The 25,174-nt window shown below is 34.1% G+C and overlaps 1 protein-coding gene and 1 non-coding gene across 3 annotated transcripts in view; both read right to left on the bottom strand.

Moving 5' to 3' along the window:
- The window catches only part of Hr3 (nuclear hormone receptor 3 ROR-beta), a 671,278-nt gene that overhangs the window by 384,815 nt on the left and 261,289 nt on the right, over nucleotides 1-25,174 (bottom strand). The gene's annotated exons all lie outside the window — the stretch shown is intronic.
- Nucleotides 15,700-15,772, bottom strand: TRNAR-UCU (transfer RNA arginine (anticodon UCU)). The gene has a single exon. It is a non-coding gene; the product is annotated as a tRNA-Arg (tRNA).

Genomic DNA, 25,174 nt, shown 5'->3' with positions numbered 1-25,174 from the left:
AAATGTGGGAAAAAGTTTAGCGATTTTGAATAGCGAGAATACACATAAGACAGCCATAGAGAAAACAAAGTGAACCCTATGGTATGGATTCGATGTATTTTGTTACTCAGAATCCAAATTTCGAAACCCCAAGGCGATCGACTGTTTTTTTTTTTTTTTTTTTTTTTTAATGGGCGAAACTGTTTAGCGATTTATATGTGTATTTATTTACTCCATTTGAAACCAAGATACATTTGGTATTTGGAGGGTTCAGACAGTCCTCTTTCTTGTTTCAAATACACTTAGAAAAAGAAATATGTTACACTATTTAATACACATTATTGCAAAGATAATCTGCTACGCTGTAATATACTTTATCCACCAGGAATCTCTTGAGTTTCTTTTTAAAAACATTTATATTTTCTTCATTTTTTATTTCTCTGGGCAGCTTATTGTATATTTGTACTCTCATATGGCTTGGGCCTTCCTGTACTAATGTTAGTTTTGTAAAATATTGGCTTTTTTCATTTTGGATAGGGAGAAGACACGTAAGACAGCACACACGTTTTTCGCCCATAAAACAAAATTGACACGGTCAATTGTCTTGAGAATTCGAAATTTGGATTCTGTATAACAAAACACATCAAATCCATACTCTGAGGTCTACTGCTCAGAACTTTTGTTTTTCTGTTTGGCTGTGTTATGTGCATCCTTCCTATCCAAAATCTCTAGTTTTTCGCCCATAAAAGTGACACTGTCGATCATTCTGGGGTGTCAAAATTTGGATTCTGTGTAACGAAATACATTGAATTCATAACGAAATTCATGAGTTCGTTGCATGAAACGTTTATTTTTTGTGATTATGTGTGTGGCTATGTTATTAATTCCATTGTGTCGAGAATAGTATTTTTATTGCTATTATTAGTACTGTTAACAATTTAGGGGAGGATTATTGACTAGATGGTATTTTTTATTAAAAACAAAAACTCATAGAGTTAGTTACCAAATTATTTTTTGTCTTCTTCATAAGACGGGTTTCCTAAGCCTTTTTGTGCATTACTAGTAAAGTTCCTGGGTCTCTACAGAATCCAATCTTTTCAACAAATACAACGCGCTACAAATTCCACAATTCAACACTCTAACACCACTCAGAGAGAGGTCTTGAGGGAAGCCGCATCCCTAAAAAAAAAAAAAAAAAAAAAAAAAAAAAAAAAAAAAAAAAAAAAAAAAAAAACTAATATCCTAAATCTTATATACAGGAATTAGGACAATAGAAATGTTCTTTCTTTAGTTCATAGCAATAAGATCGTAATTTTTGTTTTTACTACTGTGACTTCCTTCAAGACCCGTCACTGACACCATTATAGAATACAAAACGTTTATTTCCGTGCATGAAGTAAATACTCAAAATTCTTCACAAAATAACACTTACCTCCACCAATTTAATGTTGATAATAATTAAGCACGAAACGGTCTACTACGAAAACATAATTCTGATTTTAACTTGAATTGAATAAACGAATCGCAAAGTGAATGAAATAATCCAATCAAACAATTACTCAACGAATCCAACTGTTCAAATATGCACTCAGTTCTATGCTAAAGGACAGCGTTTATGAAGTTTGAAGGAGGGCTGCGGTGTTGCCGCATCTTTATACCCACTCACGTCAATTTATGTACGAAAGAAGCAATCCACCAATCATTCATGTCCGCTTAGCCTCACTCCTTTAACACATGGTAACATTGCGTCACAGTCTTCGTTTCATTCAACCAGCTTCGTGGTTCTTAATGTGGGCGTTAACGTCCCCGGGGGTGCTGGGGTCCATAAACTATTTAGGAAGTGTTTGAGAGACAATAAAACAAAATTTTACATTCCTTGGTAAAATATTTAACATGCAAAATTTTTGAAGGATAGCTTGTGTTTCTTCAATATTTCTTTTGATCAATCACTTAATAAAACTTACGTATACTTTTGCCTCATCTATATTTCGGTTATTATATCAGTTTTGTTGTTATTATATTGTAGCTTTAAAAAAAAAAGTCCGTCAAAGAAACGCTCGTTGGTTCCTTTCTTTTGGAAAGTGATGGGGCAAACGTATGTTAAAAAAGTAAATGGACAAAATTGCATTTTTCGGAAGAGAAAATGTAAGGAAAAGATGGCTAATATAAGACAAATGATAGAATTTCCTTTCACTTTACGTATACTTTAGGAATATGAATTGGTATAAGGTGACGGAGGGGGGCACTCAGGACAATAGCATTCATCCAAGGGAGCGCTAGGCTCGAAAAGGTTGAGAACCACTGGTCTAGTTCACGTCATCGATTGTGTCCCATGTTTTCATCTGAATGGAACCAGTCTTAATGCAAACGAAACTTTGCAATTGTAACAAGTGTAATGCATGAACGAATGGTTATTTCTTTCAACACTAGATGTCTCCGATATGCTTTATTTGAATGCTAGATGTTTCTGACATCAAGTTTGCTTCTACTGGGTCTGTGGCGATGTGTTTAATGTTTCGTTGATTTGTAATTATATAGATTTTCAATGGAACAGTGGCGTACACAGAATTTATTAAGGAAGTGATTTCAGAAGAAGCATGGTTTTTGTATAAGTTACGTATGTTAATTTGATAAATATTTCTTGTTCCACAATATCTTCTTGAAGGCCGAGGAGGGGATTTATAACTCGGAACATTACGTATAACTCGAAAGTACTGCAATTGACTTTAAATTGGTATGCACTTATGTTAAGAAGACTTAGATATTCAAATTACCATAATACATAAGCACTGACGAAGTAATGTAAGCCAACGGTGAATGGTACACTCAAGACAGTACCGGAACAGTAATGTGTTATGTGCTCTCAAACTCCAATTTGGTATTAAAACGTAATTTAGTTCTCAATTTGAATTTTTTCTCTCACCCCACTCCATTCCTAAATTAGCAACACTTGCAAAACTCGTGTAGTTACGCATGTCTTTCAACATATAAATATACGTTTTCTTTCCCGTAATATGAAAGTCATCTCGTAAACTTGGCAACATTTTAATTTCTTTTTTAAAGTCCGCAGACGATTCAATGGATGTGTCATGTGGAAAGTTCCTGAATTTAAATAGATAGGTAGAATGTACTGTTATGATATAGTCTCATCACCTCTCAACCCACGTTGATAAAACACACAGCTTTCACTTCATCGTCTGCTTCAGGCCTTTGAGGAGGAAAAAATAGTATACTTTGTAAGAAACGCCAATTAAATGTGGTGATAATTTGTTTTAAGGTAACCTCCGATGGAGCACATTGGGAGATACAAAATGTTACTTAAAATACAGATTATTCGAAAAAAACAAAAAAAAATGCACTTTCAAACATTTGGGAACTTTGCATACAGCAAAAAAGAAAGAAAAAAGAAAAAAAAGAAAAAAAAATAATGATCCTAGTATGACTACCACTTTAGCACGTTATTTTAACACGAAGAGTCCGGTGTTATGGTTAACACAGGCCCGGTGTTACCGATTTGACACAGACGATGTTGACCGGTGTGAAAATAACATCGTGACGCTGTTATAGAGCTAGGCGAACGGACGAAGGAACGCGGAAATAGAAACATCACTACAGTTTCTTAATTATATATGTATATCATGTAGGCTATTGTTAGTAACACACCAGGTAACACGGTAACACGACAGGCGATTGAGATACTCATATTAATAACTCTATCATGTATTGGTAGTAACACACCAGCTAACACGGTGAACGCAGGCGATTGAGATACTAATATTAATAAGTGTATCATTTATCTGTGGTCAGCGAAATGTGTTATTTAGCTAAGAACAATGACTTAGCAAAGGTACCAAAGCCACTTCAAAAAACTGTTTATCTGATAGATACACTTATGCTGTATTTTTAACCTATTCATTGTCTTCCAAGAATATTATAAATATCCAGAAACTACATTGCGGCAAGCGACCTGCAAATAATGGCAGAATACCTATGATGATGACGACACTGAGAATTTGTAATAGTTTTTGTCATCAGGAAAGCTTTACGCGGTATATTTGACATTTATATCAAACTAACGAACAACGTATTATATTTTCTATATATATATTTTTTTACGAAAATAGTTTTGTGAAAGTATGAATTTTCTGACAAAAATTTACGTGAGTGCTGCCATCTGTTGTTCCTATATTCAGATGCTTCTCTTTGTCGTTGACTACATTTTGTTCCTCGTAACTATTTATAAATAGTTTATAGTACACTTTGTTATCCCTTAAAAGGGTCATGTTCATTTTAATAAGAAAGAAAAGCTTTGTAAAAGTAGTTTATTTGGTAACTGTATATCAAGCAACATCAATGATGAATCGCTAAAATGACTCCTCACCATGTCAATGAGTTGATTTAACAACTACCTTTACTACAGCTATGGAATTGAAGTAGCACCATGCTTGTGTAAAAAAATTTACCAAATTCAGGTAACACAAAGCCATTGTGATGTACTGACAACCATTTTTTAAACTTATACACAATATCAAGTGCTAATAATCCCGAAACAGTTGTTCGAATAATTATCTACATAACCAATATTTTGTGTGCTTTTTAAATCAATGTCACAACTTGTAGTTAGGTATTTAGTGATAACATAGTTTATGAACTAATTATTAGTTTCTCAAAGTACTACATAATATGTAGTACATACATACATTTGTACAAACGGTAAGTTCCCTTACTAATTATCTTGTTTACAAGCGAAGTCAGACGTATGACAGAGTGAAACGAGCTACTGCCCTTACGTGAGATTTCTTCGAGGCGCCCTATAGGGTGTTTCAGAAAGAATGACCCTATTCCATAAGAGTCATCTTTTACATCAATAAAGATGGAACCTTAGAGCAAATTTTAAAATACATATCAAAACTAAAATATTCGTTTGGTGTAACTATTAAGTTACTGGTTCATGTGGTTGTAGGTAGGAGTCCTCTTGGTTCACTGCAGACCATACTCAAACTCATCCCATACTTACGCGAGCATGTCTAGTGTTACTGTTGCTATGCGTTATCACAGTTTACTTAAAGTTGTTGGAAGGAGAATCATATAGACGGAGTCTTCCACAAAACTCCACACACATACACACACACACACACACACACACACACACACACACACACACACACACACACACACACACACACACACACACAAACCATACTTGATACTGTACAAGCACACGAGCTAGCGAGCTCGATGCATCAGGGAGATTCCTAAACCAGCAAATTGCAAATTGCACCAAGAGAAAATTTGATTTTTTATGTGTATTTTAAACTTTACTTTAGGTTTCTATGTTCATTCACGTAACAGATATATCCATATGAAATTGGGCTATTCTTATGAAACACCCTATATTTAACAGGATCGAACACTAAATCACCTAGACGTCTGCTAACTTAATTTAACAATTTGAAAAAAAGAAAAGAAAGAAAGAACTTTAAATAAGAATTAAAATTAAGTCTATAGTACGGTCTTTCTCATCTGGACAGAATTTCATCAGAGGGTCTCGGTGACTCAGTGTTGAGCGGTCACTTCTGGTGTATGAGTCACTAGTTCGATCCCAGTGAACACCAAGTGGTCTTTGTGAAGGACAAATACTATATGTCTGAGTTTTCTTGGGGTTCTCCCACTTTCTGTCAATTTCTTCATTCCACTATTATCCATCTCATTATCACTCTCTCCCTTACGCTCGGTGCATAAACAGGGACATTAAACTAAAGAAAAAATTTCAGCACTGCGTAAATAGTTTTTCTAGTATCTGGCAGAATTGATTTGTGTTCAACAATCGTACACAATAACAAAACAAACCCAGAAACAGGGCATGTTTAGAGCTCCGTCATTTCTATATGGTTAGCGCACGCGTCTTCGGCGCGGGAGATCCTGGTTCGATTTCCGGTGGGATTGAATGTGGTTCGGATTCCACCTTAAGCTGAAGATTCACGTCTTATACAACCTCGGTGGAAAGGGACGTTAAACTTCAATTTATCCATCTTCTCATGGATTATATTTACTGACTTACTGCCCTTATATTCTGCCAACCTTGTAAAATAATGCGGTAAACTACCCACGTCTACCCCCCCAAACGAGCAGCAAAGACTACAAAAAATGAAGTAATTAATCAGAGACTGTTCGTAATACGTGTAAATATCGCGCACAATATAGTGTCAAATTTGATTAAGGTGGGACATCACTACTCAGAATATACATATTAAAGGAATGTCTTAAAAACATTTTCCTTTCCTCTTTATAATCGTTCTTTTCTCTGCTACAATTCCGAACGTTTTCTATTTTTTCATTCTTTCCATTTTCTTAAAAACAGTTTGAAAGTATCAATACTATGCGGCAGCCGAAACGTGACGTTTGGCGTGAACAATAACAGAGCAACACACTATTGGCAAATCTCAGTAAAAAGTGACATGTTTACAAAGTTCTCATTTCATTAAGAACGTACAAGTGGACTCCTACATCACAGCGTTGGCAACGTTACTTAAAGCGGATTGATAAGTGTGAATTAAAGTCTGAAGGTCAAACGTCAATTCGGTTGCCTCGTATAACAGTCCTTTTTCTTCGTCTTATACAATCTTCTAAGAGGCACTTTTAAAAGTATTAATAGAGTAATTTGTTTCTAGTAAGTAAAGTTTAAGCTTATTTTAATTTAGTGAAAATAGATAGATATGTTGTATAAGTATTAAACTCAGAATTTCATCCCATGGGGAGAGTTTCAGAAGAAAAGAAATGAAATAAAATATCTAGTTTTATGGAACCATCATTATGCTCTATAGACTAAAGGGAACGGAATGATTAGAGTGAGAGCATTCAAGAATTATCGAATCGCGCATGTGTTTACAATTCACATACGAGAGTGAATGTACCCTTATTATATAATATGATAACATGTCAAGATTCAAGTGATGCTATCAGAAAAAAATAAATCAATATTAGCTTGTAACCCCACTTAATATGTGCAAAATACTATTGTGTGTGTTATTTATATGTGTAGTTCATGTAATCATTGCGAAAAATCTAGAAATCAGTACAATGGTGCTTAAAAAGACTAATTATTATCAGTAGAGACCCAATTACATTTTATCATATCATATCGTATTGATTTAATGGGTACATAAAGGATTAGTGCGTCTTTAGATTATTATCAAGAAGGAAAAATAAACAAAGTGTGTTTTTTTTTTATTTTGATAACGAGAAATATTAGTTAAACAATAGCATTATATTATGTTTCAAAGATTATTCGTCTGTCTCTGCTTTTCTCTTCTTTCATGAATCTATCGCCATTTCTTTCTTACGTTTATTATCCATCTCATTTAGAGCACAGGTACTATGGAATGTTAAACTAAAAACTTCATTTTGTTTAATTTCATCTCCTTCTTGATATGTGACGTACGTTATTTATTTATTTATTTATTCAATATACAATACAACAGGCTTATTGCCCAATTATAATGTTGTGTACATACAGTAAATGTTACATACATAAAATTCTTAATTATTTATATAGAAAATTTCTTGTTTTACTATGATCGGAACCTATTTTCTGATAAACTATATACATCCACTTTATCGAGCTTACTTACAATGTAATTACAGCCTCCACATAGAGATTTAAATAATATATTGCTTCTGGCTTTCGCACAATAAAATATCCCCGTATTCTCTGCTCTGGTTTTGCAAGTGGGAATCCGCAATGATATTTTCGAGACCAACTCCATACAATCAATCTTATTATTTAATAACTTGTATAACAATAACAAGTCCAACATCCATCTTCTTTTTTCAAAAGTTTGAAAATTAAAGTTGTTTACTAGATCATTGCAGGAAAAATATTTGGGATAATAACTAGTTTTTTTTTTTTTTGGTATGTAAGCATTTCAAGAATTTCCTCTGAATGCTTTCTATTTCTTGAGAGTATTTTTTTATTATTATTATTGGCAGTCTATATAGTAGAACAATATTCTAATTTTGATCTAACATATGTAAAATAAAGTGTTGCTAACGTTGTCTCACTGAAAAAATCTTGCCCTATTCTGTAATTAGTTTCTATATGCGCTGTTTGTTATCATATTTATGTGTTGGCTGAAATTTAGTTCAGGATTATACAGGGTTGGATAAGAGTTTAAAGAGTTGCAGGGTTAAGATAAGCATAAGTTCAACTCTCATGGTCATATATTTTGTAAGCTATATCAACCTTAAGCTGTCGTACTAGTTCGATTCCAGGTGGCAGTTCATCTGGAGGTCCCCGACTTATATAGCCTCGAGACTTTAAGGGACGCTGAAATGTAAATTGACCAAACCACCTTAAGAGTCTTCATCCCGGCGAAATTAAAATACCGCTAATTTTACAGTAATTATGTAATATCTTCAAATAGATAAAAGATAATCGAAATGTGGAACAAGACCGCCCTAGACAATATTATTTTACATGAGAAACCGTTATCACGACTCATTTATCTGCTTTCGATTTCGAGCCATTTTGAAAATCGGCATTTATTTTCGCGTTTCTAAACAGATGAAAACGGAAAGCCACTAGGTGACTTGTGATAACGGTACCTCACGCAAACTAATATTGTCTAGGGCGCTCTTGTTCCTTATTTCAATTATCTTTCACGTATTTGAAGATATCACATAATTACTGTAAAATTAGCGGCATTTTAATTTCGTTGAGATGAAGACTCTTAACCTCACTTACGTAAAATCTAGTGTTGTCCACGAGACTATAATTTATAGAAATTTCTTGAGTCTCGTAATTTCAAAGACTGCTTTAGTGTTACATGACTTATGGTATAAAAGCTACTAATAGATAAAGTAATTGTACGAACATAACGCAGAGCATTTGTCAACATTTAAAGTTTCACAAGTTTTAGTAAATATACTCCAACAATAAATAAGTTTTAAATGTTGTTATATACCATATCCTTTGTAGACCTCTCCTGACGTGCAACAAATTTTATCAGTTCTAAGATGAAATAAGAACAAGATTAGGGCATACATTTTCCACATAAATCTACAAAACGAGCCTATAAAATAATTCGACACGATAAAACCTATTCAAGAATTGAGACTACGAGATTTGTACAAAATTTTACAAGACGACATGTGAACACTTTATTTCTCTCCTCGTGTCACCTCGTTGGGAACACAAGTAAAAAAAATAAAAAATAAATAAATAAAAAAATAAAATAAAAGTTAATATGTGGTTAGGGTTCCCTTAACGATGTTGATGCCTGCACAATCTTTGTTTTTAACCCATTGATGTATTGTACTGTATATGAAGAATTATAATTATTCTTATTTGTTCTTTTTGAAATTAAATGGAAAGATAACATTTTGATTTTACTAATATGTTCTTTAAGTCTTTGATCTCTCAAAATAAATTTGCATTTTATAAGAATTTAATATTACTTAATTTTATTTATAAATATAAAAATATACCGGGTGTATCAAAATTCCCGGAGCCATAGGCTAATTTCGTTATGCGTAAAGTTACGTAAAAATGAAAAAAGAGAATAGTTGTTGGAAATAGGTGGTTTTCAATCTAAAATGGCAGAAGTTTCCAATTACACTACCGTTTCGGTTTCACACTGGTAAAACGACCTATGTTAAATAAAAGAGACATTTCCAGTTCAACAGAGTAATCGAACGGAACGTTAAGTAGACACACAAATGACATGGCGAAGTGCACATTGTTATGGTGGGAACCTAGAACACGTCGAGTCTATTTCCAAACAATGGCGTATTGTCGGTATGGTGAAGGTTCAAGAGAACAGCCTGTTGAATTGGCAATGTCGTTTTCTCATTTAACATAGGGTACCTTACCAGCATGGAGCCCAAACGACTGCCATTATTATAAAAATTCCATCATTTTAGATTGAAAACCACATATTCCCAATAACTTTCCTCGTTCTATATTTTTACTGTTTTCATTCATAACAGAGTTGACCTATGGTTCCGGACTTTTAAAACAATAGTATTGTATGAAACAAAATTTAACTTTCACGAAGGAAGGGACATTTAAATAGATTTAAAGAAAACAGTACAATCAAATCACAAAAATGTCAGCTTCTTCGAAGAGAACAGTAATTTACCATATAAAGTTAGAAATAAAGATGGTGAAGGTACTCAATATCATTAAATGCAACGAATATAAATACATGTATTTACATTCACATTTAACACCTAAAAAGCATGAGCTGGAAGTCACGCGCGCTGTTTATTTGTGAGATGTATGAGAATAAGAAACATTGGTATCAGAATTGAAGAAACTCAATTTGACTAAAAGGAAGTCAACTTTTCAGAAAAAAGGTTTCGTATTTTTAAAACGAAATTCTGCTGCTCTGTAGTCTTGAATTCAAGTTATTATAGTGCCACTTCTCTGTCTAACGCGCGTAGTCATAGGTTTGATCCTTGCTGTAAGTATTTACTCCAGGAGGATGGAAGTTCAAATAGTGATTTGGATCCCACTTTACTTTACTCATATAGCCTCGGATGCTGAAGATGAGCGTACAACTCCAGGGAATAAATTTAACGTACAAGGTCGCACCCACGGGGATCCACTGGGTCAGGACCCCTCCCCCCAAAAAAATTCGTAACCCAACATAAATGTGTACACTTTCTGAATAAAATTGTACTTGTTTAACAAGAAAATAATTGATGTAGCATGAACATTTGATCTTACAGTTCATCTGTACTCTTTCTCTTATAAAAACAATCTAGTTCTTTCATTTTCTTTTCTGATAATATAGTTGTAAATATATTACAATTATTTATCATCTTTTCGGGCACAGAATAATACCCGTTCAATACTACATAGACGTAATGGTTTGTAGTATTGCACCCCCCCCCCAAAGCTTGGGCTCCCTGCCAGCAAAAAAATTCTGGGGTGCGCGCCTGACTCTGTATGATTCTTTGTTCAATTCCTTTACAATTAAACTTACCAACTCCAAAGAAGATCTCTATCCATCTCTCAGCAGGCAAGGTCATGCTCAAAGTATTTTGAGACCAGCATCGAGTAGAGGTGGTGGATTTCCTGGTGAAAGGTACCTCAATTACAGGATCATACTATGCTTCACTGCTGCAGAAACTACGGGATTCCGTCGAAAACCAAGAGGCGTTAAAAGCTGACCAAAGTTGACCTATCCTTCGAGACAATGTCCCAGGTCACAACTCGCATATTGCCAAAAAACTGAAGAACCATCATGGGGGTATGAAATCCTTCTACAGCTGCATGCTCTCTTGACCTTGCACCATGTGATTTCACCTCTTCCCAACCAAGAAGCCATTTTTGAAGGGAAAGTATTTCCAAGATAATGGAACGTTGATTTCTGGGATCAAGTAATGGCTTTTGGAACAATCTGAGGACTTCTATAAGTGCATAAAGCAATGGGAAAAGTGTAGGGCCATTCAAGGTTCCAATATAGAGAAGGATTGATGTATATAAAATTCGTTTATCTCAGTCAATGGTGAGTCAAGGGAAATCTTTAATGGACACTCCTCATATTAATATAGTAAATTTTTATTCATCCATAATATCTTGCTCAAAGGAGGGTAAATTCCGAAGCCTTCCTTGCGAATACAACTAGTTGGGAGATTCTTACAAAGCTAAATTTGATACCATCACAACCAATGTTTCAAACTAAGTATTGTTACCGAACTTCGTTCCTAAAACTTAACGAAAATGGCTAAAAAAGGGGGGGGATTTTACATAATCTAGTAGGAAGACATTTTATTTTGAAGACACCACGAGCAATTGACTTAACTCTTAACGCACCAAGCCTAAATCGTCAACGTTGTTTACCAAGCTGGGGTCTTCTAGGGACCCCAAGTATTATTTTAATTTCTCAACTTATTTTTTTATTTTTAACTTTTTATTATTATTTTATTTTTATTTTTAATTTTTTATTATTATTTTATTTTTTATTTATTTATTTATTTTTACGAACGTATCATTGATCTAATTATGTAGCAGATATTCCAAAAGGATGCAAGGCACATATAAAAATCAAGAATAAATTGGTTCTTATAGTTGCAGCAGTATCACCAAATATCACCCTCTGGAGTCCCTAGAGGACCCCGCATGGTGTGTTAAGGGTTAATTATATCCATGCAACTGTGTTAAATCTATCTACATCAGCGTGGTTTGTTCAACTATTCTTACATTACCTTAATACACGTGTGTGTAGGCGTGTGTGCAACGATGGTTTCGCCGGTAACTTTAACTTTCAAGTACTTCATTCTAACAAAAGGAACATTTCGTAATCGCTTACCTGAAAATAAAAGAAAGAAAAACATATTAGATTTATCAAAGATGTGCATGAACGATAAAACAATCTTATAGATGTAGTAAACATACCAATTTATTCTTTTCATATTAGACTCTCGGCTGTCGTATAGATTTCTTTATGTGGACCTAACATGATGAAATAATTGTGGAGCTACAAGGTGACAAACTTTGATCTTGAAAGTCAGAAAAAGAGAAAATAAAAGAAAGAAAGAAAAAACTAACAGAATTAGTGCATTCAGTGTAATCACTAACTAAAGAGCCGTATGGTTTGCGAGAGCTCTCTTGGAACAGTTTTCATTATAACAAAGTACCAGTTATTCTACATGGTGGACGGAAATTAACTTCCTATTGAAAATTGTCTATAACTTTTTGATTATTTAACAAATTTTCATGGAATAAAAAGCATTTTGTTCCTTAAAATGGTAGAATTCATGATATTTATGTCAGTCCCAATATCATGGCGCAATGTCTAGCCTTGCTTCAGTAGGCTTAACTAAATACTCTTCAGCTGATTTTGTTCATAATTCATAAACAACTCTATAACGTGGAGTGAGCCGTCTCTTAAAGTATCCATAAATGGTAATTAATTTTTGAGGTGAATTTTTCAGATTTTTTTCTTTAAAAAATTACTCAGGCGATTTTGCTCATATTTTATAAATGAACACCATAAGACCCTTACAATATAGCAAATGTCACCTCAAGAGAAAAATAAGGAGTAGTTTATCCTTGGAAGTAAGTTTTTTTTTAATTTTCTGAAAACGCTTATTAATTATAATTTTCTTAATATTTTATAAATAAGCGTTTTAGTAATACAGTAAGTGGAACATAATCTGATATAGTTTAATAAATGAAAAGGAAAACGTTTGGTGCGGTGGCCCATACCTTTTCTCTTTAAATATGTGTTTTAAATAGATTTCTCGCATATCATTAATTGAATAGTTTTAAATATTATTATGCTTATTTAATCTAATCTGTGTCCATTTTAAGCGATTTACTTAGTACAAATAGTATTATGAGCCTTCCACATTTACCTTTATTAGGGGTAGGTATTATTTCTATAAGGGTAGGAGGAAAATTCTAAAAGCTCTCTTAGAAGCTCTAGAGATATTTCGATAATTCTTAAGTTAAAATTCAGTCTGAATACGTTGAATGGTATGGCCTCCAGGTGAGTACCTATAGCTATATATCGGGAAGAACGAACAAATAGATGAACAGATGGACAGAATCCAAAAACTACTTTTCCTGTATAGGGGCCATCATCTCATCTCAAGTCAGCAATCTCTCCATTGGTTTAACACAGTTTTTCAGCTCTCCCTATCCTGGGCCAGACTTTTAATTTCTTTGTAACTTTTCTTCCCTATATCCTGTCATTATTGGTCCGTATATTTCAATTGCGGCCTTTCTCTATTCTGCTGCAATTCCCTCCATAGCTACTAACGCGATTCCTTTATGTCTCATAATGTGTTCAATCATCCTATTTCGTCTTCTCGAGTACTCTTTAATATACTACTGTTTTATCTTACCATTTCCAACACTCCCATTTTATACCTTGTGGATTCATTTATTTCATTTTTCATTAAACTTCTATAGCACCTCATTTCAAAGGTTTCCATTTTCCGTTTTTTTTTCTTTTCTCCTAGTGTCCATATCTCACATCCATACAATAATACCACACTCCACACATATGCTTTAATCATCCTTTCCTACAGTTCCTTGCCAATGTATTCGTAAAAGTTTCTGTTTTTCTTCAAATATCTTCTTCGCCTGAGCTATTCCGAATCTTACATCTTGTTTTCACCTTTATCACTCATTATTTTATTCCCTAAATAACAGAATTCCTCCACTTCTTGCACCAGGTGATCTCCTATTTTAATCTGCTAGTGCATCTCATAACTTTTATTTTGCCCTTGTTAATCTTCATGTTGATTTTGCTGCTCAGTAGCTATTGCATACTGTTTAGACCTGTCCCTATCTTTTTCTCACTATCTGCCAACATTACGATATCATCCGAAAATCTAACCGTATGTATTTTCTGCCCACGAACAGTTATTCCTATGTTGTGAATAGGGGTCATGAAACATGTAAATTTGTTGATATCTCAAACTCAATTATTTTTGACAAATTCCACATTTTCTCCTCTCCTACCGACGCTTGAAAGTAAACATACAGACAAATAAATGAGCATATAAAAGAATAGGATCTGACATACAAAGAATAAGTGGAAACTCCTCTGAAATTTATTTTTTATGAAAAGTAAGGAGAGCACAGTAATGCATAGCCTCCCCGAAATTATGCATTCTTAGTCATACCAATTTCCACAACTTCAGTGCAATAGCATTATTTTTTGGTAATATAACAAATTTCTTCCTAAATTTTGCAAATTTAGGGCTGATTTTCGATAGTAGCACGGATTAAATCTGAAACTCAATTATACCCATTTCCCTTACGACTAGCACTTAAAACCAAACAAACACGAAAGGTGTTTTGTAAAAATATATCTTTCCTGTTGTTTCTCTTTGAGTCGTTAATTTCATTCTCTTATGCTAGTTCTTAGATTTCTGCATGACATACAAATATCTCAACGTCATTCAGAATTCACGGATTTTGAAACTTGTTTTGTATCCTTTCTGATTTCGGCCATTCTGCTTAACACAATTACCGTCATTCAATTCAATATATATTATTTATGATATCATTGATGAATTACCAAGAAATGTGTATTTTTTCCCTGAAAGCCCTATCTGTATCTCTGTCTCCCTATCATTCGTTCCTAGCTGTTTACATTTCTCCATCACGTACTTTCTTCAAGGGATTAAAATGAATTTAAGGTAAACCATCTTTTACATACTCTATATCTAAATTATATTTTTTGTAGAGCACATAGTGATGCATTCTGGTCTGGTGGGGCCAACGAAAATCTAGGTCTCTCTCTGGTTGCGGGACTGGCTAGGACGGAGGAAAATGTGCAAGTGGTTCAGGAAATGTTCACTCGAAGTCCTCAGAAATCACAAAGACAGGCATCTCGCGAAAGTGGTTTAACCCGACATACAATCTGAACTGTTCTGAAGGAAGAGTTGAATTTTCGCCCATGGAGATTACATTACTGCCAAACTCTTGCAAACATACCGCTAGAATATCTGCAGAAGTTTATCGCTAACATCCTCAACCGTTTACGAAAACTGGTGGTGCTTATGTGGAATTTTAGCAATGTATTGTAAGGAACAAAATGCTTTTTATTTCATGAAAATTGGTTAAGCACCAAAAATGCTATAAACAATCTTCATAGGTTGTGACAGGAGATCGCTTGGCATTTCCAACCAAATAACCGTATCAAATATCCTCTATTAGAATTCCAGACATGAAACAAATTCCCTAAAAACTTGCTGCATCCCTGCCGGGATTCGAACCCGGGACCTTTGGATTAGAAGTCCAACGCGCTATCCACTGCGCCACAGGGACACCTGAACCATCGTCTCCAGTCCTGAAGACTGATTTCACCTTCAATAGACGTTATTCCGGGCTTTCTAGGTCCGACTCTCTTAATATTAGTAGTTCCCCAATCACTTACGATCCTGAATTAACGCCAAATGTGTTATACCCCAACTGGAATCGAGCCTGGTACGATACACAAATCACTTGGCCACACACATCACAGTGGGGTTCTTACGTCACACATGAAACTCGTTTAAACTAGTATTTACCTGAACAAATGGTCATTTACTTCCACTTCCATTTAATTCCACCGAGATAAATTCATGCAAGGTACCCAAGGGCGTCATATGGGTAGGGTAAGGATGGGCAATTGCTCCCCTTAGTTTGAGAAAGCTACAATTTTTAGTAAATTGTATACTAATACAATAATTATATATATATATATATATATATATATATATATATATATATATATATATATATATATATATATATATATATATATATATAACTTATGTCGGTGGATAACCTTGCTCTCTCCTCTTGGCAAAATCTGAGATGACGCTATTGGGGCGACCATTGTAACTAATTACTTGTATAGTAAATTGACAATATTGTAGATAGTTTATGAAAGCAGTTTGTTTTTTATAAACTTTGTTGAATTACACAGTCCATAAAAGACTGGGTTGATCACTTTTTTTTATTTGGATCATTTTTATTTATTTATATTTTGGACAGCCTGTTTCAACTTTAACTTAAACAAACGGGGCACATCCTATAAAAATCTAGCTATAGTATATTCATTGTTATGCACTTATTTTTTTCCTGAAATATCAGAATTAATTAAATAATAGGTTAGCATTCACCCAAAGTGATTGATAAAAGTATAAATATTTTGTAAATATTGCACGAATGATATTAGCTTATGCTTTGAAGAAAAACCGGTACATTTCGAGTTTTAAATAATTTTTGGGGTAACAGATAGTTGTAATTCGAAACCGTCTCTGCCAAGAACGTACGCAGAAATTTAATTTTTTGGAGGGCGGCTCTAAAGTTCAATATGAGATTAAATTTTATTAAAATTTGTAAAATTACCCATAAAGTTAGACTAAATTTATAGAAAAGTCGGGATTTCAGATGGATATGGACCTGCAGGACATACCCCTTGGGTATATCTCTGGTCTCCGGCTAATTGGGACGCCTGAGAGCCATACTTTATAAGAGTCCAAACCGAAAACTGTTTGTTCCCTCCAGTTATAGTATCAAACCAGAAATCAAATACAGAGCCATGCTAGCAAGAATACCGTCCCACATTAACCACTTATTTTCATAGAGCACTCTTCCTTTTCTATACCTAAATTAATTGATATTTTCTATCCATTCTATTCCACGATTATTTTCATTATAGCAGAGAATCTTATTATTATTGAGTAATATTAGTTTTTTTTTCGAATGTGCTCAATACTGTACCATAATTTTTATGTTGAATTATGAGTACCAATAGTGTAGCATATGGTATTTTTTTTTATTATTATTATTCAGGGTGACCTTACTATCTTTGGAATAAACCTATCTTAAGATGAAATAATTCTCTTTCATTTTAAGAGATACTCATCTACGCAATCTTCTAAACCAACAACTACTTCCAGTTTTGAAAAATTCTCTCAAATCTGTTGGGACATTTCATTCTATTAAGATGTTAGTATTATTACTAGCTTCCGGTATAAGTATATAGAAACTTATAGTTTCACACGAGGTATGTGTCTGGTACTTTATTTCTCTGTAACTACTCGTCGGAGCTGAACTACATTTGGTGGGGAAGTAGCCAATGGTTTAAGAAATAAAGTACCCAATGGTTTAGTGACCGGGCTCGGCCAGACACAGTGTTGACTCGACTCAGCTCGGATTGTGTTGTCTTAATTTCTCGGTAACTACTGGTCAGATCTGTGTAAAATTTGAACTTGTAGTCCATCATCTAATGAATCTAGAAATAACCGTTTGCTACATTTGGTCGCCAGGCTTGGGCTCTACTCACCTTTATGTGGTAATTTATTTCTCGGTAGCTATTGGCAGGACCTGAACCTATACTGTATTCACTACTACAACAGAAGAATATACGAAGTGTGAACGAGATTTGAATTAAGGGTTTTAATGAAAGGAAGTTTTTTCCCTTAGAAATAAGAAGAAAGGAAGGTGGAAAAATGAAAAGAAAATGAAATATTTCAGTTTTACGTCCCACGATTATGCGTGTATGCTAAAGGAGACGGTGATGATAAGAAATAAGCGAAATGGTGGAATGAATACAGAGGAAACGGGAGAACCCCGAGAAAACCCATACACATGGTATTTGTCCACCACAAAGTCCATTTGGCGCGAGTTATGATAGAACCAGGAACCCCGCGCACTAGAGGAGAGCGCTCTACCACTGAGCTACCGCGAAAGGAGGGTGGAGTTGAGTAAATAATTAAGAAAATAATAATCAAATGTTTCGTAGCAATGTTGTGAATGGTATTATATAAGGCAGAAACAAAACATATCACGAAATAATAATATAAAAACACTAAAGTGTGGAAGATAGCGATAGCAGAGAAAAGTAAGTAGCTAGAAGAAACAAACAATAAGAAAGGTGTAAAAATCACTGGAGAAAGAATAATGCTTGAAATAATTAAATAAAGAAAACTAGTTAGGACATTATAAAAAGAAATTAGAAATATTAAGATATAACAGGAAAAAAAAAATAGAAATTAAAAACTATGATGTAAAGCTACTAAGGAAAGTAATTCTTACTTGAACAAACAAAGAGGTTAGGAAAACTATAGTAAGGGTAAACGTTGAAAGAAACATTTACTCAATGTTGTTTCAACTGAATTATATTAATGTGGGCTGAAAGTGTGGAACGTTTTCGTTTTATAACTTGATTGAAACACTGAATTCGTACGTTATAAGATATGGTTTAATAAAACATTGAACATTTTAATTTTATGCAAATTTGAATTAATAGAAAACTAAATAATATAACTGTGTATGAGAAACAGTGATTTTTTACTGGCTGACAGAAAGTTTAGGGATTAACGTTCCTTGTTCATCCTAGAATATCAGTTTTTACAATAGAGTGCTCACCTCTGGTGCATAGGGTCCTTGGTTCGATCCCAGCTCGTACCAAGTGAGCTTGTATGAACAAACACCGTGTGCGTGGGTTTTCTCGGGGTTCTCCCGTTTTCTCCCACTTTCTTCATTCCACAATTTTCCTTCATTTCTCATCATCACCTAGCAGGCGTAACTGTGAGGCGTAAAACTTAAAGATTTCATTTCATTTCATTTTCATTTTGCCAGTTTTCATAATAATGTAAAGCATAATTTAACCATTTCAGATTTTTAGCCTCTATGCTCTTTACTCGATCGGTACGTGGCCACTCAGATATTCTTATGAACCAATACTTTTATTTTTATTTTGTATAAACATATATTTTATTTTGTATTTTCTTTCAATACCTTCAAAGTAGAGTATTGTACTCAATGAGGCAGAACAGGCCCGCATTTACGCATGAGCCCAACGATGCCATACTAAAAAATGAGATTGAGGTATGTTATGCAGAAAAACAGACTGTCCACGAAAGAAAAATTTAAGGGAGATTGAATTGTAAGTAAGTTAATACCAGACAACGCGACCGAGTTTTCTTTTTACGACGTTACTAGCGCTAGGAGGCTATTGCTTATTGGCTGACAGTGTAATTCAAACAAATAAGGAGGGGAGGGGGGCACAAATTTTTCTTAGATCCGGGAAACAAATACGTAAATACGAGCCTGAGTAGAAACAGGACACTACACAAAATCGATAAAAAAAAGGAGTGTAGATTATCGAACTGTGGGAGTGGAGAAGAATAAAAAAGCACGTCAAACGGAAAAAGAATCAGGAAGTTTTCAAGGAAGATAAGAAAATTTTAGATGTAATTAAAAAACGGAAGATAAACTGGTTGGGACATTGACTGATAATGAACTTATCATAAGGAGTGTGCTAGAAGACACTGTGGCAAGAAAAAAAGAGAGAGAAGAGTGAAAGAGGATACAGTTGAACTAAAAAAAACCTAGGTAAAGATTAGGAGATTAGCTGAAGACCACAGAGCATGGGAGTTTTGTCAGTTTACGGCAAATGACCTGCCAATAATTGCAGAATACCTGTGATGATGATAATAGAATTAGAACAAAAGTGTCCTTGTAAATATGATTTTATGTTCCTGTGGTATATAATAAGATTTATAAGTTACATATTGTAAATATGATATTTTCCCCGTAAATCAAGGACTTACAGGTGTGTTTTCCATGTTTCAAATGAGAACAGACTATTTTTAATGTATAACCTTACCATATGTTAGCTTTCCAGTAATTTTATTCAATGATTTGTGAATAATGTGTACACTATACGTACTTGACTAACAAGGCTGTAATATTGTAGCAACACAATACAATAGCCGAGCAACCATGTGGTCCTCTGTGGCTACCTGTGAATTGAAATGAAAGAATGAAAGTACCTGCCTGCCATGGTTGATGGGAGGCTGTTAGGTAACCTCGTCGCTTTTTTCCCCTTTTAATTCTATAAGCTTACCTCACCAGAGGAACCTGCCCATTATACCATCTGTTCGAGCGAAAGTTCTCTTTCAACCTGCCAGCAGTCGCAGCTATTTCTTTCTCTGCCATTCTCATATATATATATATATATCTGAGGTTTCGTGCTTGTGTGTATAATATTTCTACATATATGAGAGTGTGCATGCAGGATGTATGAAATCGATAGAACGAATGTGAGAAGCGTGTTTGGCTTCATACTTCGTGATGCTTCCAACTGCGGGGGTCTTTATAGTTGCCACGCCTTTTGCAAGGAAGAGAATAGCCATGTTTTCTCTCTCTTCCTTCTTTGGTGAAGAAAACACCGCAAAAACATATTTTAAAATATATCTCTGACAGGTTCTGCATACTTCTTCGTTAACCACAATCTACAGAATGTTCTGCGAGTAACTAAGATAATCATAAATGATGGTTGCACATCAGAGACATGCATTTTATTAGCTGTTATATTGGTTGGGTGAATTGGGGTTTAGCGTTCCTTTCAGCAGTGAGGCTATATGAGACGTGGACCTACAGCTTAACGTGAGATCCGAACCACATGAGCTCTCGCCGGTGCCGAAGACATATACGCTCACCATATATCTACTAGGAAGCTCTATTATGCTAGTAATCATACGAGTATTTATTTGATTATTACACTCATATGCAGTCCACCACTACTTAAATAATGGTATCTAGAGACCGGATGTTAGGGAAAATGCCTATTTCTTAATGTCAGAAATATAATAGTACCACATGTACACCACATGAAAGAGTTTGGTTTATATTGCATGCTATGTACTTATTTAAAACCGGAAGTTATTGATTTCTGCCACTTGTGGTTTTACTACAGAGTTAAATGATGGAGATGAAATGTATTCTTAGAAAGACTAAATTGATTAAAAACAAAAACAGTTCCTCACTATCTCTTACTAGGTTTGCTCTGTAGATCAATATTGAAACCGGAAGTTGTAGTGGATTAATATCCCTTCCGGTTTTAGTAGAAAGTTGAGCATGGAAATAAAATGTATTCTTGGGATGCTTAATCGATTGCAGAAAATCGTTTCTCTCTATCTATGAAGTTTTTATCTATAGCGGTCAACGTAAAAAAAAAAAAAAAAAAAAAAAAAATGCTAATTTCTACTACTACCAGTTTGAATATCTTCAAAACCAAACTCGATTTCTAACATTTGACTCTCCACATTCTGACCAAATTTGGCGATATTAAGGACGCGCACAACACGAGACAGAATTTTCCTGACAAAATTTGAGTCGAGACATCACTTTTACAGCACATTTTCGAGACGAGACAGCCTTAAATCTTGTCTCGTGCACATCCCAAGTGATGATTCATCAGTACTTCTTGAGGTTTTTTTTTTGGGGGGGGGGTCTCCCGGACGGACTAAGTAAACATATAGAAAAGTGTTGGTACTCCAAATTCCTTGAAAATGGGCATGCTGAACTTCCTTTGGGAAATGTTTGCTTTTTAATTCAGCAAAATTTATTTGGCCTACATCCCTCTATGGGCCTCATTCCATGGTTTACGTCAACGCAATGAACAATTTGGGTTTTTGTTCGTAATAGTCGGAATAGCAATTACAATTATTTCTTGTACCATGTACGCTGCGTTGCGATCCGCAAATATTGCGCAGACAGTTATAGAATGAGGCGTTATATTGTCTATATTATTATTTAAATGACAAATATTGTTTATTCTTCGCACTTTCTTCAAAATGAGAACTTCATTGCAATAACCACTTAAATCTCTTCAATGTAGGAAAGTTTGTCAGTTCCAAGAAATTTTAAAACAGAAAGTATCTTATGCAGGTAACAACCAAGCTTTACCTCGATGCTGTATATGGAAACAATATCACCGCAAGAAATGTGAGCAAGTTGTTGAGATTAACAAAAACAAGCCACTAAGTTGCTCAAAACTGAAATTATATTATTCTTCCTTGATTTCAAAATGCTCCGATTACATTCCTGGTGACAGAAGAGTTGTTCAGAGATTTTTTTAAAAAATAAAAAAACTGTACCATCAAAGACATAGTTTAAGAACATAACTGGCAACTTGGAAAAGTGAAAAACTTTATATGTGCAGTCATAATTAACAATTCCTGGTGACAGATTGTCAAAATGTTTTAAATTAAAATATATTTAATAATTTAGATGTTCATATGACCAATAATTTCTTCCTTTGGGTTGTTGCATGAAAAGTACTGAAAACGTTTAAGACTGTTGTATGAAGTGATAACATATAAATAACTTACTTCATAGACTACACGGAGATAATTTCATTCAAAATAGGTTTTCTATAAACAAATTTAAGCTCAGTGTGTAGGAGTCATTGAATGTTTATGTTCACTATTTCAAATTAGTTTTTTTTTATCTATTTTATTGTCCATTTCGTATAAATGCCTATTTTCTATGTTTTTAGTGCATAAACATCCGGTCTCCAATGATAACGGTACACTTCAGAATTGAATGGCTCCGCTGAACAATCCAAGTTTACAGAAATAATAATAATAATAATAATAATAATAATAATAATAATAATAATAATAATAATAATAATAATAATAATAAAAATAAAAATAACTATATGTTGATCATGTATAGGCTTTAAATTTACTTTTTCAGTTTCAAATTATGCCTTTATATCAAATGATGTTACATAGCATTGGAACTTCTATTACGGTACCGTTGCTCTGTTAAAATCTCAATGTGACAGAAATTGTCGCTTGCAACGTTGTTCGGCGGAGCTATTGAATTATCGCTAACTTTCTGTTGTGTTGGTAATATCCAGGCACGTACGCAGGAATTTATTTTGGGAGGAGTCAAAAGTTTTTCGGGGGAAGGGGGTAGAAATTCAATATGAGGATAAATTGTAGCAAAATGTGTAAAATCACCTATAATATTAGACCAAATTTTCACTATTTTTGCATACATCCTTGGTGATATCGGAGGATATCGATATAGCCCCCCCCCCACCTTTTCCTTTCACAGAGTGGTGACGATAAAAATAAGCTACCACTACCTAGGTATACCGTACAGTAACAACATGATTCGGCTAAGCTTATAAAGGTTTTGCTTCCACTATAGTCAATCCGTTTTCCAACGATGAGAGATGAACTGTTGTTTTTGTTATTGTGGATATTAATTTTATATGTATATACTATTTATACTAAACAACAGACATTACCATAATTCACAGAAATACATTGCGACTCAAGGGAGCAGTGATGATTTCAGATTCCTTCACCCCCTTAGAGACTTTGAATAAAGAAGGATGAAAGTGATACTGCGAAAATATTGAAAACTCAGGTTGAGCCCGGTCGGAGAATTTTCTTTCCATCCTCTGAAATTATCACTGTATGGGCGTGATCTGAAGAAGTTGGCTTACACTCGAGAAATGAGCCACCTGCACAATGTCAACGATTTTTCTAAAGCGAATTTACAGTTCATTATCATGTGTAGTAGACTTCGATAGTACAACGCTGTTCGTCGTCTGTAGCCGCTTTTAAACTACAAACCACTGTACTTTCCACTTGACAGCAGTTAAATTTTTATTAAAATTGCATTTCAGTATTATTATTATGATTTTTGCGGTCCTCATAAATTTGCCTAAGTTGGAATTAAGATACACTTTTAAATAACTCTTGATCTGTTTAATATTTTTTTTTTTTTTTTTTTGTATACACAATATTAAATAATACAAAATTTTTAACACACAATCTGCGAGTCTTCTTTGCGTAATTGAATATTTTGTTTCGGTTTACATCATATGGAATGTTGGAACAAAACCAACTAAACAACATAGAAAATACAGTAACATAATATAAGCAGCATGTAAAATTACATAGTTCTTATGTAAAATAAAAATACAAACTCAATTAAATGGTTTTGTAACATTAACCTCTAAGTTTCAGTTAAAAATTTGAAACTGTTTTTCTTTCTATCACCTCAATCGTTATACTACAAAGAACTCATTATTCAATTGTCTGCTATTCTTATGTAAAAAAAGAGAAAAAGAGAAAGAAAGAAAGAAAGAAAAGAGAAAACTAATTATTACGTAACAATGTTGTTCAGCCACTTTTAGTATATTTGGAAAGGTAGGCAATTACTTTTACTATTAATGACCTTCAGATCTTACTCTACTATGGACATTTTTTTGTTCTTATGATGTAAAATTTGCAGTTATATTTGACCAATTTAAAGGAATAGCGAAAGTTTAAAAGAAAGGGAAAAGTTCAGGGCTAGCACACGTGTATAACACTCGAAAGCAGTGTTTTTCAAACTGTAGTCCGCGGACCACAAATGATTCTCTTAATGTTAGATTGTATTTTAACCCAAGAAAGACAGAAAAAAACCTCAAGCGTTATAGTTGAGAAGTTTAAACGGATTTAGATTATATAATAAAAATATATCAATTTATTAAGATAAAGGTTTATATAAATTCTTATAGCTTACATAAAAGTATTATTGTTAAGCCCAGAGAGATGAGGTGCAGCCGATACATTGCTCCAGGGCCTATGAAGTCATAGAAGGCTCATAATGTTTGTTCATCTAAATATTTATTTATTTAATTTTGGATTTATTACACTTCAAATTATGTTAACATAAGAGTCGGAAATCTTATAGAACGGTTTTGTCTGTCCAGCTGTCTGTCGACCAGGCCCGTATCCACAATAACAAGGGTGTCTAGGGGGGTCGACCCCCTAAAATTTTAATGGTAGGCTTGCAAATAAACTATAATATAGTGATGCACTATAATATGGTTGGATCGCCCCCCCCCCCTACATTTTGGGGCTGGTTAGCGGCCTGCTG

Source organism: Thermobia domestica, chromosome 13 (genome assembly GCF_964235325.1).
Source record: "Thermobia domestica chromosome 13, izTheDome1.hap1.1, whole genome shotgun sequence".
NCBI lineage: Eukaryota > Metazoa > Arthropoda > Insecta > Zygentoma > Lepismatidae > Thermobia > Thermobia domestica.
The sequence above is the reverse complement of the archived record's forward strand: the minus strand, read 5'-3'. Positions and strand labels throughout refer to the sequence as shown.